Source organism: Tachyglossus aculeatus, chromosome 4 (genome assembly GCF_015852505.1).
Source record: "Tachyglossus aculeatus isolate mTacAcu1 chromosome 4, mTacAcu1.pri, whole genome shotgun sequence".
Classification (NCBI taxonomy): Eukaryota; Metazoa; Chordata; class Mammalia; order Monotremata; family Tachyglossidae; genus Tachyglossus; species Tachyglossus aculeatus.
Genome location: NC_052069.1, coordinates 133,221,056 through 133,238,950, shown reverse-complemented (window position 1 = coordinate 133,238,950; position 17,895 = coordinate 133,221,056). Strand labels below are relative to the sequence as shown.

The 17,895-nt window shown below is 46.1% G+C and overlaps 1 pseudogene; it reads right to left on the bottom strand.

Annotated features, from left to right (window-relative positions):
• Positions 1–1,457: 1,457 nt before the first annotated feature.
• Positions 1,458–2,444, bottom strand: LOC119927185 (annotated as a pseudogene).
• Positions 2,445–17,895: the final 15,451 nt, after the last annotated feature.

Below are 17,895 nucleotides of genomic sequence, written 5' to 3'. Positions count from 1 at the left end.
ACATACACACATACACATATATATATACACGCACATACACACACAAATGTGCTTATGGTAGCATTAGCAGTTGTAATAGCATTTATTGAATGCTTGCTGAATGCAGTGCACTGTACTACGTTCCCCACAAGTGCACTCTAGTTGGTGGATAGGAATAAATCAATCCAGAAGTGCTGGAGATAGCAGATGGGCTGCTAATACTCAGGGCACAGAGTAAGTATTCAGTCAATACCGTCATCCCCCAGCCTGGGGACAATAACCTGGAGTACTCATGATAGGCTGGAAAAGAGAGCTAGGGACCAATCGGTTCCTCTAGGTAGAGAATCAATGTGGCCAATTTGGAGCACCACATGCCCAGAACGTGAGGGGGGCGGTGCTCTCATGTTGCCAAGCCTTCAGGTATATGGAAACAGTGCTACCTCTGCCATTTTTTCTTTTTCATTAACCAAGTGGATAGAGAGAGTGAGACACTAAGATGAGGTTGGGGGTGGGAGGCCATGAGAAGCAGCATCAGGGTGGGGAAACAGCACACTAGATAAAGGGAAGAAAAGATAAAGGAAAATGAGGAGCATTTCTCACCCTCACATCTCAGAAACTGGAGCTTTTTTTCATCCGTAAGACAATAGCTCTCACAGTCTCTATGTATATTGGTGTTTCTGTCTTTGTTCCTTTATTCCTGTTCTTTCTCCCTTTATTGCTCACTCTTTCTCTGTGTGTCCTGCCTCTGTCTCTCCCTCCATACTCTCCCTTTATCACTCTCTCTGTCTCTCTATGTCTCTTTACTTCTTTTTCCTTCCTCCCTATTTCTGTCTTTCTGTCTCTGACTCTTTTTTCCTCTCTTCTATTTATCTGCCTTTTTCTCCTTATCTATCTCTGTCTGCCTCTCGTCTCTGACTCTTTCTCTGGCTCTCTTTGGCTCTCTGTCTCTGAGTCTTTTACTGTTTCTATTTTTATCTCCTTCTCCCTCTCACTTTATTTCTGCTCCTTTCTCTCCATATTTCTCTCCATTGCCCTCTCTCTCTGCCTTTGTCTCTGTTTTTCCCTCTCCCCATCTGCATCTATTGATTTCTCACAATACCTTTTTCCTTTTCTAATTCATTCTGCTTTGTTTCATCTTTCTCTTCCTCTCTTTCTCCCATTCCCTCCATATTTCTCTCATTCTCCTTCTCTTGGTCTCTCCTTCTTGTTCTCTTTTTCTCCCAGAGAAGCAGAATGCTTTCCTTTGACACAACACACTTACCATCTGCATCATTACCAGATTCAGTCTTCCAGTAGAATTGTGAAGTTTAGGAATGACCAATGCAGGTTGTGACAACTGAACATCCTCAAAATATCCCCCAGTGCCATAGGACCAAATTATTGTGGTCTAAAATATTTCTGGGTCTCAGTTGAAATCCACATTGACCTATAAAATCCCACAGAACATCGATGTGGTGCTAACCAATCAAGACGACTGTTCACCTTAAACCAGTGAATTTCAATGGGAGATCAACAGCCCTCCTTGGGACCCTAGGCGGGATCCGGTTAGACTCAGGAGAGTCTCTTTTCCAGAACGTTCTCATCCTTCTGTCAGTGTAGATAATGAGGAAAGGACTGATGACTGGGAAAGTGAATGATAACACCGTATGGCTGTTGATCAGCAGAGGAGATTTCTCTCTCATATTCATTAAAACGCTCAGCATGATGGCCTGCCTCCCATACCGGAGGACATAGAGGGTGACCATGGCAATGATTCTCCTGGCCGCTCTGACTTTGGGCATTTCTCTGGGAGAGTGTCCGGCCCCATGGAGGTGCTGGACCTGGCGGTGGTGTCTGTACAGTAAAAACATCATGCAGCTGCTGGCTGCGCTCATGAGCCCCACAAAGAACAGATCCCGGAAGGAAATCAAAGCTGCCACGGCCAGACGTACAGTGGGACTGGTACTGATGGTCGAGTAGTATTTGAGTTCCAGTATGAGTCGGAAAGTGCTGCTGTTCTGGGGGCCAGTCAGGTAGATCAGCGCATTAATGTCTACTAACATATTGATAACCCAGGAGAGGAGACAGAATGGGAGATTGCACTTGGATAATTTGGCTTTTACCTCTGCCTACCGGGAGGTGCCGGGGCTGATGGTGACAGCCTGGAAGATGCTCAGGAGGCAGGTGGTGCATATGGCAAGGGTCCGGGACACTCGGTAGATATATAAGAGGATTTTACATCCAACACCATCCAAGAAGTTTTTCCATCCCCAAGCTGACATGACATGGGGAATTCCACTGGTGAGGAGGAGGATGGCGTTGGCCAAAGCCAGGTGAGCCAGGACCAGGTCAGAGGATCTGGGATTATGGCTGGCAGAGACCACACGGATATAAAATAAGAGGAGAAAGATATTCACTGAAACCCCAAGGCTGATCTGTAATAGAATCACGATCTGAAAAGAGTGATCAGTGCCATCCATTGCCTCGATTTTTTCTGACAGGTTACAGATCATCCTAGAGCATGGAAGGAAACATAGATGGGGAGTGAAACAGACGGGGGGAGGGAGAGGAACAGGAAGAGGGAGATACTGAGAGGGTTGGACAGAAAAACAAAAAAATGTGGAAAGGGTTAGACAGAAAGTAGGGGAGGAGGAAAAGCAGATAAATAAGGAGATGGAAAGAGGAAGAGGGGGAGAAAATGAGAAAATTATGGGGGGGAAAGGAGAGAGGAATAAGCTAAAGATATAAAAGGAGAGAAAGAGGAAAAGAGGAAGAAAAGTGAAGAAGGAGAAGCAGAGAGTAGGAAGAACAGAGAGAAGGGAAGAGAACATTTTTTCCATGTTCAGTGAAACCTTTCTGCCTCCCTTATAGACAGTTGAACCAACCTTGTTATCTTCTCAGGCCTCTGTTCTACTCACTGGCCCAAACCACTGCTGGTGCCATCATGAACACTCTGATGAAAAGAAGAATCTTTCCTGCAAGTTGTCTGAAAAATCAGCGAGGCTTAGTCTCATGAAGCCTCAGTAAAATGCTTATTAAAAAATTAACGATAATGGTAATAATAATGCTTAATAAATATCGTAACTACACTAAACAAGGGGAAAATGGAGTCTTTAGGAGTAAGTGTTTGTGACTGGAGGAGAAGACCTGGGGAAGAGGCTAACCTGATCTCTTTCTTGCTGCCTAATTGGTATGAGGTTGATTATTGGCACAGTGTGCAAAGTGAGGTACTGGAGTAGGATAAGGAGCAGATATCTGAGATCAGCAATGGCATCCTGTGTCAGATCAATGTGTCCATCCAGCCCAATTCTCTCTGCTCTGGTTCCAATGGGCCTTGAAGGAGCTGTGGTGCGGTTTCCCACATTTACTCATTCAATCGAATTAATTGAGCACTTACTGTGTGCACAGCACTGTACTAAGCGCTTGGAAATTTCACTTTGGCAACAGTTAGGGACAATCCCAACCCAACGACGGGCTCACAGTCTAGAAGGGGGAGACAGACAGCAAAACAAACAAGTAGACAGGCATCAATAGCATCAAAATAGATAACTTTTTATATACATATATGCACACTTTTTAATAAAACAAATAGAATAATAAATATGTACAAATGTACACAAGTGCTGTGGCGTGGGGAGGGGGGTAGAGTGGAGGGAGGGAGTATGGAAGCCGGGTGGCTTAGTGGGAAGAACACGGGCTTGGGATTCATAGGTCATCGGTTCTAATCCTGGCTCTGCTGCTTGTCAGCAGTGTGACTTTGAGCAAGTCACTTAACTTCTCCGTGCCTCAGTTACCTCAAATGTAAAATGGGGATTAAGACTGTGAGCCCTTCGTGGGACAACCTGATCACGTTGTATCCTCCTCAGCGCTTAGAACAGTGCATTGCACATAGTAAGTGCTTAACAAATTCCATCGTCATCATTATTATTATTAGGGGGGATGGGGAGGGGAGGAGGAGCATAAGAAAAGGGGGGCTCAGTCTGGGAAGGCCTCCTGGAGGAGGTGCACTCTCAATAGAGCTTTGAACGGGAGAAGAGAGATCATTTGGCGGTTGTGAGGAGGGAGGGCATCCCAGGCCAGAGGTAGAACAAGTAGGTGGGCCAGAGTCGGTGGTGAGACAGGCGAGAATGAGGCACAGTGAGGAGGTAAGCGGCAGAGGAGTGGAGTGTGTGATCTGGGTTGTACAAGGAGAGAAGGGAAGCGATGTAGGAGGGGGCAAGGTGATGGAGAGCTTTTAAGTCAATAGTGAGGAGTTTTTGCTTCATGCGAAGGTTGATAGGCAACCCCTGGAGATTTTTCAGGAAGGGGGTGACACGCCCAGAGCATTTCTGTAGAAATACCACAGGGAAGGCGTCTGCCAACTCTGTTGTATTGTACTCTCCCAAGGACTCGGTACCGTGCAGCTCACACAGTAAGCAATCAATCAATACCATTAATTGACTGATTCATTGACTGCACATCCATTCCTAACTTTACTGTCCTCAGCGTTCCCCTCTCATAATCCATTAGAAGCCAAGGAATCTGAGCCTGAGTTGAAAGGCACAGTTCTAGCTACCTGTGGGCACCTCGAGTTCCCCTTATTTTGGGGGCTGGGACATCTCCCTGTAGCCTGTGATAGACTCTGTCCATGATGTGTCTGGAGGCACGTGGACAATGAAACAGAGAGAATGGCCTTCGGGTATTTGATCAAATCTAAAACAGAACTCTTCATCTTCTCACTCAAACCCTGCTTTCTCCTGTCTTTCTGTTTATCACTGTAGATAACATACCTAACCTCCCTGTCTCTCAAGCCCATAACCTTAGCATTTCCTTGATTTACTCCTCTTATTCTGCCCACGTAGTCAATCTGTCACCAAATTCTACCGGTTCTACATTCATATCATGGCTAAAATCTACCTTTCCCTCTCCAAACTACAATCATGCTGATCCAATCACTTATATTATTTCTTCACTACTGGCCTCCTTGATCACCCTGCCTCCTGTTTATCCCCACTCCAGTCCATATTTCATTCGGCTTCCCAGATTATTTCTCTAAAAAACATTTAGTCCACATCTCCCCACTCCAAGGGTTATCTGTCTACCTCTGCATCAAAGAGAAACTTCAATAGAAGATTTAAAACACTCAGCCCCACCCTCATAATAATAATAACAATGATATTTGTTAAGCTCTTACTATGTGCCAAGCGCTGTTCTAAGTGCTGGGGTAGGTACACGTTAATCAGGTTGGACAGTCCCTGTCCCACATGGGACTCACAGTATAAATTGCCATTTTACAGCTGAGATAACTGAGGGCCAGAAACGTTGAGTGTCTTGCCCAAGGTCACCTAGCAGGCATGTGGTAGAGCTGGGATACCTTATCACTATGGTTTTCTACTACATCCCAGACTACACACTTCACTCCCACAATGCCAACCTGCCCACCGTACCTCAGTTTTGTCTGCCTTGTCCCCAACCTTTGCCCATATCCTCCTTCTGGCCAGAAACTCCCTCCCCCTTCACATACAATACGTCACCACTCTTCTCACCTTCAAAGTCCTATTTACCTCACATCTCTTCTTAGGCCTCCCCCAACTTTGCCCTCATCTCCTCTACTCCCTCTTCATTCTGCATCACCTATGTACTTGGATGGGATCACTTTAAGCACTTATTATTTACCCCATCCTCTGCCCCACGGCACTGAAGTGCATAGCCATAATTTATTTCATTTAATGTCTGTCTCCTATACACTGTAAGATCCTTTTTGTTTGTTTGTTTTAATGGTACTTGTCAAGTTCTTACTATGTCACAGGCACTGAACTAAGCACTGGGGTAGATACAAGCTAATCAGATAAGACACAGTTCATGTCCCATATGGAACTCACGGTATTAATCGCCATTTTGCAGATGAGATAATGAAGGCACAGAGAAGTTAAGTGACTTGCTCGAGGTCACACAGCAGACAGGCAGGGAACGTGTCTACCAACTCTGTTGTATTGTACTCTCCCAAGCATTTAGTACGGTGCTCTGTACCCAGAAGGTGCTCATTAAACGCCACTGATGGTCTGGTTAATAAATTCAGAGTGAACACACTAAGCATGGTTAGTAGCCCCCAGGCCAAGGTTGGGACTTTAATTCTACCAGGAAGACCTTTCACCCCCTGCATCACCCCATGAGTTAGGATGCCCTTGCTAGAATCACCCCTCTCTGTGTTGGGCTCTGAGAGAAGGGTACAACTCTATCACGGGACACTATCACACTCCAGGATGAGGGGGGAAGGGGTCAGGGTCACACTACTCCGTGATATGACACCAGTGGTGAGGAAACAAATAGGAGTGGAAGTTTCCTTTCCAAACTCCTTGAACGCGTCGTCTACATGCACTGCCTTGAATTCCTCAACGCCCACTCTCTCCTCGACCCCCTCCAATCTGGCTTCCATCCCCTACCTTCCACGGATGCTGTCCTCTCAAAAGTCACCAATGACATCCTGCTTTCCAAACCCAACGGCTCCTACTCTATCCTAATCCTCCTCGTCCTCTCAGCTGCTTTCGACACTGTGGACCACCCCCTTCTCCTCAAAACACTATCCTCCCTTGGCCTCACAGATTCTGTCCTCTCCTGGTTCTCCTCTTATCTCTCCATCCGTTCATTCTCAGTCTCTTTTGAGGACTCCTCCTCCCCCTCCCATCCCCTTCCTGTAGGGCTTCCTCAAGGGTCAGTTCTTGGTCCCCTTCTGTTATCTATCTACACTCACTCCCTTGGTGAACTCATTCGCTCCTACGGCTTCAACTATAATCTCTACGCTGATGACACCCAAATCTACATCTCTGCCCCTTCTCTCTCTCTCTCCCTTCAGGTTCGTGTCTCCTCCGGGCTTCAAGAAATCTCTATCTGGATGTCTGCCCACCATCTAAAACTCAATATGTCCAAGACTGAACTCCTTATCTTCAATCCAAAACCCTGCCCTCTCCCTGACTTTCCCATCACTGTTGACGACACTACCATCCTTCCCGTCTCAAAAGCCCGCAACCTTGGTGTCATCCTCGACTATTCTTTCTCGTTCACCCCTCACATCGAATCCGTCACCAAAACCTGCCTGTCTCACCTCCGCAACATCGCCAAGATCCACACTTTCCTCTCCATCCAAACTGCTACCTTGCTGGTTCAATCTCTCATCCTATCCCGACTGGATTACTGCATCGGCCTCCTCTCTGATCTCCCATCCTCCTGTCTCTCCCCACCTCAATCTGTACTTCATACTGCTGTCCGGATCATCTTTGTGCAGAAAAGGTCTGGGCATGTTACTCCCCTCCTCAAAAATCTCAGTGGCTATCAACCTATGCATCAGGCAAAAACTCCTCACTCTCGGCTTCAAGGCGCTCCATCACCTCGCCCCGTCCTACCTCACCTCCCTTCCTTCCCTCTACAGCCCAGCCTGCACCCTCTGCTCCTCTGCCACTAACCTCCTCACTGTGCCTCGTTCTCGCCTGTCCCGCCATCGGTCCCCGGCCCATGTCCTCCCCCTGGCCTGGAATGCCCTCCCTCTGCACATCCACCAAGCTAGCTCTCTTCCTCTCTTCAAAGCCCTACTGAGAGCTCACCTCGTCCAGGAGGCCTTCCCAGACTGAACCCCCTTCTTCCTCTCCCCCTCCTCCCCCTCCCCATCCCCATACCTCCGCCTTACCTCCTTCCCCTCCCCATAGCGCCTGTATATATGTATACATTTAAATATGTTTGTACATATTTATTACTGTATTCATTTATTTATTTTATTTGTACATATTTATTCTATTTATTTTATTTTGTTAATATGCTTTGTTTTGTTGTCTCTCTCCCCTTCTAGACTGCGAGCCCGCTGTTGGGTAGGGACTGCCACTATATGTTGCCAACTTGTACTTCCAAGTGTTTAGTACAGTGCTCTGCACACAGTAAGCGCTCAATAAATACGATTGAATGAATGAATGAAGTGTTAGCAGAGAGCGGGTGGTTGAGAAATGGAAAGGGAGATGGAATAGTTGGAGGAGAAAGTGGATACGGACAGGACAAACAAGACACAGACCTTTGCTGCTCTGATCTATGCTGCCCCCACAATCAATGGTGCTACCAAGGCCTATTGGGGATCCCTTTGGACGTTCTGACTCTGTCCACAGTCCCAGTTCTGACTCTATTCATTCATTCACTCATTCAATCGTATTTACTGAGCGCTTACTGTGTGCAGAGCACTGTACTAAGCACTTGGTAAGTACAAGTTGGCAACATATAGAGACGGTCCCTACCCAACAGCGGGCTCACAGTCTAGAAAAATATCAATAATAATGGTGGTATTTGTTAAGCACATACTATTTGCAAAGCACTGTTCGAAGCGCTGGGTAGTATACAAGGCGATCAAGGCTGTCCCACGGGGGGGCTTACAGTCTTAGTGCCCATTTTACAGATGAGGGAACCAGTCCCAGAGAAGTTAAGAGACTTGCCCAATGTCACACCGCTGACCAGTAGCAGAGCCGGGATTCGAACCCATGACCTCTGACTCCAAATCCCGTGCTCTTTCCACTGAGCCACGCCACTTCTCTGCATACGCCATGGAAACTGGAATCGCTACAGGCTCAGTGGTGGCCTGGAGGGTGGCTCTGGGATAACAGGAACCAGCTTCTCTCTAGACATTGTCACTGTAACCACGCAGCCCTGGGAGACACAGGTGCAAAAGGAGGGAGGAAGAACAACGTGGCACAGAGAAGTGTGTGCTGGGCAGCAGCCATCCACCATCCCTATTCCCCAACCTGTCCGCCTGCCCCCATATGAGAGCCATTCTGAGTTCCAGTACAAAGCTGCAGACTTCCTGTGGAAAGCCCAGAGACTGCAATGACAGAGAGACGGCTTTATCTCACTCACCCATCTCCATCATTCATGCTGGCTGATGGGGCCGCTCGTAGGCAGTCAGACTCTAGCAGTATGAGGCTGAGGCAGCATTTATCAGCCACTTTACTTGCCTTTCCCCTCCCTCAGGGAATGATTAGTGTGTGCGTGAATGAGTGAAACGTTGAGCACTAATCTGCTTTGACACCCTGACCGGGACATCTCTGGAAATGCCTGACTCCTCTCCCTAGATGAGCCCAGATCTTCCGCTGCAATTATCTGCTGCTAATTGAACATCAGAGATGCCCATGGAGAGACATGGCAGCATCAGTGTCATTACCTGTAGCATCGGGGACATTCCAGCTCCCACTCACAACCCAGCCCTGCCAGGAGCCAAGCCTGGATCTCTAAGTGTGAGTCTGACACTCTCACCCTCAGGGTCACACAGGGCTTCTGATGTGTCAGTCCGGGGGTTAATGCTCAAAGTACCACAGATGACAACATGCCATAAACCACATAGCAAGAGAGAGATTGGAGCTTGTGATATGGATGTGGGAGTCTTCAGCATAGAATTGGTAGCTGAAATCCAGTGAACAGATGAAATCCCTCGTTACATTTAGAATGAAAATGTGGGAAACCCAGGACCCTGGCTCTGTGGGACTCCCCTGGTCATGGTGTGAGAGATGGAAGGGGAGTCAGTGCTTGATAATGAGGGTCTGGTGGACAGAGAACAGGGCTGGGAATCCCAGTTCCTCCACTTGTCTGCTGTGTGACCTTGGACAAGACATTTCCCTTCTCTGTGCCTCAGTTTCCTCATCTGTAAAATGGGGACAAAGACTGTAAGCCACATGTGGGACATGGGTTGTGTCCAACCTGATTACCTTGTATCTACCCCAGCACTTAGAACAGTGCCTGGCACATAGTAAGCACTTAACAAATACCATAATAAAAATACTGAGGTATGGATAAAGAGATAGGAGGAAAACCAGGAGAGAGCTGTGTTAGGGAAACAAAAGGTGTCTAGTGATTCCAGGAGAGAGGGGTGACCAAACAATTTATCTGTCAACCAATGGTACTTACTGAGCAATTATAGGAAGAACACCGTATTAAACACTTGAGAAAGTACAATAGAATAGAGGTTGCAGACATGATTCCTGACCACAAGGAATCTACAGTCTACAGGGGGACACAGATTTTGAAATGAATTATGAAAAGGGGAAATGGCAGAGTATATAGATAGATATACTGGGATTTAGGTAGCATCCTCACTGTGCCTCGTTCTCGCCTGTCCTGCCGTCAGCCCCCGGCCAATGTCCTCCTCCTGGCCTGGAATACCCTCCCTCTGCACATCTGCCAAACTAGCTCTCTTCCTCCCTTAAAAGCCCTACTGAGAGCTCACCTCCTCCAGGAAGCCTTCCCATACTGAGCACCCTCCTTCCTCTCCCTCTCTTCCCCCTCCCCATCCCCCCACCCTACCTCCTTCCCCTCCCCACAGCACCTATATATATATGTTTGCACGATTTATTACTCTATTTTACTTGTACATATTTACTATTCTATTTATTTTATTTTGTTAATATGTGTTTTTTTGTTGTCTGTCTCCCCCTTCTAGACTGTGAGCCCGCTATTGGGTATGGACCGTCTCTATATGTTACCAACCTGTACTACCCAAGTGCTTAGTACAGTGCTCTGCACACAGTAAGCACTCAATAAATACGATTGAATGAATGAATGAATTGAGGTAGGCTGAGTCTCAAGTTGATTCTGTTTAGACATCAAAGGAGATTTGGACAGAGTTCACCCAATTGGACTGGGCCACTGAGGAACCATGAATCTCTCTTTTCCCACCACTCGTTCCCAGCTCTACCCAGTGTACAAAAGAGCCTAGCTAGATTCTACCCAACCTGGGCCTGGGGAGTCCATCTGGCAAAGCCCAGATATTCTAATAGGCTGGGGGGACTGTTGGAGACTGGAGTCCCTCAATCAATTGTATTTACTGAGCGCTTACTCTGTACAGACCAGTGAACTAAGTGTTCATCACCTTAATGGGCCTTTTGTTTCAGATCAGCCTACCTGAGGTTTAGTTTTGTCCAGAAACTGTGCAATGCATTTGGAGGAGTACAGCGGAGTTGGTTAGCTCAATCTCTGACCTCCAAAGTCTTAGAATTTAATTGATCTATGAATCATATCTTCTTTTGTATTTGTCCAAGCATTTCCTGCAACTCTCTACACATTGTAGCTGCCCAATTAATCAATTAATTCGTGGTATTTATTGGGCGCTTACTGTATGCAGAGCATTTGGGAGAGTGCAATATGGCAGATTTGGTAGACATGTTCCCTACCCACAACAAGCTTACAGTCTAGAAGGGGAAATAGATACTAATATAAATTAATGAATTATGGATATGTACATATGTGCTGTGTGGCTGAGGGTGGGGTGAATATCGAGTGTCTAAAGGGCAAGATCAAAGTGCATAGATGACACAGAACGGAGAAGGAGTTGGAGAAGGAGGGCTTAACTGGGGAAGGCCTCTTGGAGGAGTTTTTTAATGGCATTTGTTAAGTATTTGTCATGTGTCGAACACTTTTCTAAGTGCTGTGGTTAATAGATAATCATGTTGGACGCAGTACCTGCACTACATGGAGCTCATGGACTAAGTTGGAGGAAAGAGGATTTAATTCCACATTTTTCCTATTTTACAGTTGATGTAACTGAGGCACAGAGAAGTTAAATGACTTCCCCAAGGTCATTGAGCATACATTCAGGTGATGGATGATGGACTGTCGCCCATAGAGGAGAACACAGAGGAGGAGACAAGGGTATTAAGTATGAAAGGGTGGTGTCAGAAGCTCAAGTGGAGAGGTCAGAAGCTCAAGTGGAGAGGGTAGATTTTGAGAGGAGGTGAGAAATTTCTTCTTGAGTTAAACCTGGGAATATTGGGAGAGTTGAATGGGGCAGAAGAGGAAGTAGGAACTGGAGAATAGAGAAGAGTTTAGGGAGATCACATCTGAAGGATTCAATTTTGTCAATAAAGTATGTGGCCAGATCATTAGGGGAAAGAGACAATGGAGGTTTGATCAACAGTTACTATATCTGATACATGAATAGATGGACTGAAGGAACTGATCTTGGAAACAAGAGTTGGCAAAGCAGCCCCTATGGAGGCTGAACTGCTCAGATAGTTGCGTTATAACTGTCTCATTGTGTGATGGAGTGACATCACTCACTTTCCCCATCCCCTCACCCAGTGTCAGCGAGGACAGGGTTCTCTGTTTAGATGAGGCCGAGACCTTGTTAAGCCGATTCAGCCTGCAGGTCCTTACTTCTCTTACTCTGAACCTCTGAAGGTCATGGTGGGAAGACAGGCAGCTTCCTTGGGACTTTTATGAGGAATCCATGATGGAAACAGTTGACATCCTTTTCCAGAGTATTCTCATCTTCCTGTTGCTGTGAAATAACAGGAAGGGACTGGTTACTGAAAAGCCAAATGATGTCACCACGTGGATATTCACCAGCAGAGAAGACTTTTCTTTCATGTTAAGTAACACACTGAACATGATGGACTATCGCCCATATAGGGGAACATAGAGGGTGACCAGTGCAATGATTCTCTTGGCTGCTCTGACCTCGGGTATAACCCTATGGGAGCGGCTGGGCCCATGGAGTTGTCGGACCTGCCAGTGGTGTCTGTGTAGGACAAACACCATGTAGCCACTGGCCACGCTCATGACACTTAGTACAGTGTCTGGCACATAGTAAGCATGTAACAAACACCACAATCATTATTATTCCCCTCTCCCTCTGAGTAACTTTAGGAGTATGCAGTAGAGCAGGTAACGTCCTTGGGACACTATGAGGGATCCAGTCTTGAATCAGGCCATTCCTTCTTCCACAAAGCTCTCATCGTCCTGTCAATATCAATCACCCAGAATTGATTGAATGTCGAAAAGGTGAATGAAAACATCGAGTGGATGTTCAGTAGCAAAGGAGAATTCTCTTTCACGTTTTGTAAGAAGGTGAACATGATGTACTGCCTCCCATAGAGGAGGACATGGAGGGTGACCAGGGTGATGGCTCTTCACCCCTTAGACCTCGGGCATTGCCCCGGGGGAACGGCCAGGTCCATGGATATTTTGGACCTGCCGGTGGTGTCTGTACAGGACAAGCACCATGTAGCCACTTGGCCACGCTCATGAGCAGTACAAACTGCAGATCACAGACAGGTAGCATAATAGCATGCTTATAGCAAAGTCACTATGAGAGCGACTTTGGCACTGGGACAGGTTATCGAACAATATTTAAAATATAATACTGTGTGAGTGGTGCTGACTTACTGAGGACCCCTCATATGCACAAGTGCATTAGCATCTGGTCACAGGTTCTAATCCCACCTCTGCCACTTGTCTGCTGTGTGACCTTGAGGACATCACTTCACTTCCCTGGGCCTCAGTTCCCTCATCTGTAAAATGGGGATTAAGACAGTGTCCAATCAAATTAGTTTGTATCTACTCCAGAGTTTAGAACAACCTTGGAACATAGTAAGTGCTTAACAAATACCATCATCATCATCATGATCTATGATCAGACTGAGGATCCAGGAGCGGCTCAGAGGGGGATGATACACTTATGTAATTTTGCTATGACTTCTGCCCACCAAGAGGTGCCAGAGCTGATGGTGATGGCCTGGAAGACACACAGTAGGAAGGTGATGCTGATGGCAAGACTCTGGGGCAGTTGGTAAAGGTAGATGAGGGTTTTACATCCAACAACATCCAGAAAACGTCTCCATCCCCAAGCAGAAAAGGGCTCATTGATTCCATGGCTGAGGAGGATGATGGTGTTGGCCAGGGCCAGTTGGGTGAGGATCAGGTCTGAGAAGCTGAGTTTGCAGTTGGCAAAGATGATGTGGGCCTAAAACAGGAGGAGGAAGATTTTCACTCTCACTCCATTGCTGAATTGGAATAACATCACAAACCAGAACATGTCACCTACCTCTATTCATGTGATTCTAAGTAAGAACTAGAGGACTCCTGCAAAGTGTAAGAGAAGGGGTGGCAGAGGAAGAGACATAGAGAAATATTGAAAGAAGGGATGGAGTGAAAGAGAAGAGGAAGTAGAGAGAAATAAAAAGTGAGAGAGGGAGATAGGCAAAGGAAACGAGTAAAAAGGAAGAGAGAGGGAAGGAGAGAGTGGAGAAAGTGAATGGAGTGGGGGATGGGAGAGAGAAATCAAGAACGAGGGAGAGAAAGAATGAGAGAGAGTGACAGGAAAGAGGGAGACTTTCATTGGACATAATGAACATCTATGACAAGTTAAAATAAACAAGAAAAATGTTCATATTCTTACTCTTTCTTGGTGACACTGGCATAATCACTATCATTTTGTCCTAATCCCACGAGGAAAGACTGGAAAAATGGGAGCAATCGTGGAGTAACTGGACCAACATTGCTTCCTCCTACAAGCTTCCTAATTGGCTCATGGCTATTCGTGATGGACAGTTGCTCCACTGCACATGCAATGATGTGCAAGATTCTAGGACTGGTGTTGCAAGAGTTCCCCCAATTTCATTCTGAGTGAACTGCAAACTATACTTTGGACACTGCCAGTGTCACTTGATTCAGTGGGGAAAAGATGTTTTATTGTCAATAAAAATATTCATGTAAATTTCAGATTAGCTCTTATGTCCACCTTATTTCTTTAGCAGTGTTCCAGGACCAGAGTATCCCATGGGACCATCTAAACAGATTGTTCTATGCTCTAAACCATTCTTCAGCCAATCCAAATGCTTCTTCCTAGCAGGAACACTGACTCACCGCCCCTCCACACCTCCGCAAGTCTCCTCCATGCTGCTTAACACAGTAATGAGGAATGCTCCGATTAAGAAAGGAAACAGTATTCACAGGCTGTTCCATGTTCCAGAGTCTAAGGGATGAAGCCAGGGTTCTTGTCCGTTGGATTCAGGCTAGGTCAGGTTGAAAGGAGGCATCGATAGGGAGTTGAGATAGAATTGAGTAGACTATAGAACTGAGCCTGGGAGTGCCTGATTCATTGCTATTGGGAATGCCATTGGGAGATTATGGGGCAACAGTGTGAATCACCAATGTAGACATCCCCCCACCTCACACACATCATCTAAAGAGAAGCACCATCTTAGTAGAAAGAGTATGGGCCTGGGATCCAGATAACCCGGGGTCTAATCCTGGTTCTGCCACTTACCTACTATGTTTGTCCATGTCCAAATGGGGCTCACAGTCTAAGAGTTAGAACACACTTTGAATCCCCATTTTGCAGGTACTGAAACTGAGGCTCAGAGAATTTAAATGACTTGCCCAGGATGTACCCAACCTGCTTATATCATATCTATCCCTGTATTTAGAAGAGTGCTTGGCAGATAGTTAGCACTTAACAAACACCAAAATTATTTTTGTTTCAACACCGGCTCACTCCCCACTTCCCTTGGAAGGGAGGCAAAATCCCATTTTACTCTCATTTTCAAAATAATCTTCCATTAAACAGTGAGCCACTACACAGATCATGAGTGCAAGTATAACCACCTCATTCAGATGCCGACCTGAAACCATGTTGACTGAGAATGGGCTTTTTCCTACTCAACTGTCTCCATTTCTTGTGCTAGCTGGGAGGGCAGCTTATGGACAGACAAGTACTTTTTCAGCCTTTTTCTGAAAGAATCTATCAGCCATTTTCCTCACCTGTCGCTTCCCTCAGGATGTGATTAGCGTTTGTGTGTGTATGTGTGTGTGTGTGTGTTTGTATGTGTGTGCATGGAGGGTGGTGTGAAGAGGGAGGGATTGCCCTCTATAAGACTGGGACATTTCAGGAAATGCCCACACTCCCCTTCCTGCTGCTCGCCAATCAGGGTCAGGTTGAGCCCAGATCTCTCTCCACAATCGACCACCAGAGATGCCCATGGAGAGACTTGGCATCGCCAGCGGTATCCTACTGTCCCGGGGAGCATTCTTGCTCCCACCCATAGCCCAACTCTGCAAGGAGTCAAGCCTGGGTTTCTAAGGTATGTCTGTCAATCTCACCCTCAGGGTCATGTATGGGCACAGATGCTCCTGCCATCTAGAAAGCTGGGAGGTGGAGGATGGAGTGGCAGAATGCTCCATACTAATAGTCAATCCACAGGTCAGCAGCAGGGGGAGGTGGAGGTGCTGAATAGAGCAGAAAAGGCACCCGTCCTTCTTTGTCACCTTCCCTAGATTCTCCTCCCTCATGATTATGTGTGGGGAAGTGATAACACTTCCTCAGGTCAATGGCATCTTGGACATATCCCCAAGTTTCCCTACCATCAGCCCTAGTTCTGACATCAGCTGAAATTGAGTTCCCAGCCTCAGCCTGGGGCATGGACAGGGCTCCTGTTCCCACATTGGAAAGATGAATTGAGGTCAGGAAATCTCAGGTTGAGGAAAGAGAGCACAGAAAAAATCCTTAGAGATGCTGAATCGTCTGTGAAGTATTCCAGAATATAGACCCTAGCAGAGGGTGTCATCTAATACAGGGAACACATGCACTGAAGGCAGGATTTTATTTTAAGCTCTTTTCCATTCTTATAGGTTTTAAGTTAATTAAACATTAAGGGTTAAAAGCTAGATGGAAAACTTTTCTAAACACTGTTCTTTTTCAGGGAGATAAATTTATAGTCCCTTGGGCTGTAAGCTCCTTGCGGGTGCTGCTCATGTCTCCTTATTTTAATAAATCCTTGAGCAAATCACTTAGCTTCTCTGTTCCTCACTTTCCTTTTCTATAAAATGGATTTTCAATACCTGCTCACTTTACCTCTTGGGCTGTGAACCTCATGTAGGACAGCGCTGTATTATTTTGACCCCAACATTTAGTTCAGTGCTTAGTAATTATTATAATTACCCTCGTTATTATTATTGCAATTTTATTATTATTACTCAGTGCTGATCTCTGCATATAATAGGTGTTCAATCATTACTATTAGATTGTAAATTCCTTGAGAGCAAGAATCTTGTCTACCTGGAATGTTCTCTCCCAAGTGCTTAGTACAGTGCTCTAAACAAAGTAAATTACAATAAATTACTTGGAGACAGGTATTATGTCTTATAACTGTACTGTCCTTTCCTCCCCATATTTATCAAATATCCCCAAGATGCAATCCTCATAAGACATGTGGGAAGGTTAGAAATTAATCAGGGAAAACCTCCCAGAAGAGATGTGATTTCAGAGTGGCTTTGGCTATAGGGAAACTGTGATCCATCAAATTTGAAAGGAGAAGGAGTTCCATGGATGGGCAGTGTTGTGATCAAGTGTTCACCAGTAGGAGAGACAGCAATGGGGCCCACTAAGCATCTTGGCTTCAGAAGAGTGAAGGGAGTGAGCTGGGGATACTGGGAGGAGGGATTTGAAAGGTAGGAGGGAGAGATCTGATTGAATGCTTTGAAGCCAACGCTCAGGAGTTTCTGCTTTATGCAGAGAGGAATGACAACCACTGGAGGTATTTGAGGATCAGGAAATAGTTTGTTTCTGGATCAGGTGTGTCAGCCCTGACTCAGACATGGAGCAATCCCTCAGTGGTTTGACCTGTTGACACAGACATTTTCCACCGTAACCTTGTGCCTGAACTAGTCCAATGCTGTAGTTTCCTTTTCCAGGTTTTCTTGCACCCATCTTGTTTCTGTTGCCCAATCTGTCCGTGCTCCATAGAATGGGAGGACAGGGAGTGGAACCACAGGTCAGGCAGACCTGGTTGTCTTGATCGAGCCGTTAATCAATCAAAAAAATTTTCTTGAGTGCTCACTCTTTGCAAAGCACTCTACATGAGAGGTTACAACAGAGCTAAAAGAACAGTTTCTTCCCTCAAGGATTTTAAAATCTAGTGGGGAAGACAAACATGAAAATAAATCGCAAATAAGGGGAAGCAACAGATCTTTAAGATTTGTTTTAAGATGTGTTACTAACTGCTTAGGTGAGGCAATAGTGCTGCAGAGGCAGTAGAGGAGGTGGTAGGGTGGAACGATGAGAGATTTAATAAGGGAAGGCTTCCTGGAATACGGGAGCACTAAACCTGGGTAAGGGGGAGTGAGATCTAGACAGGAAGAAGGACATGAGATGGGCTTTCA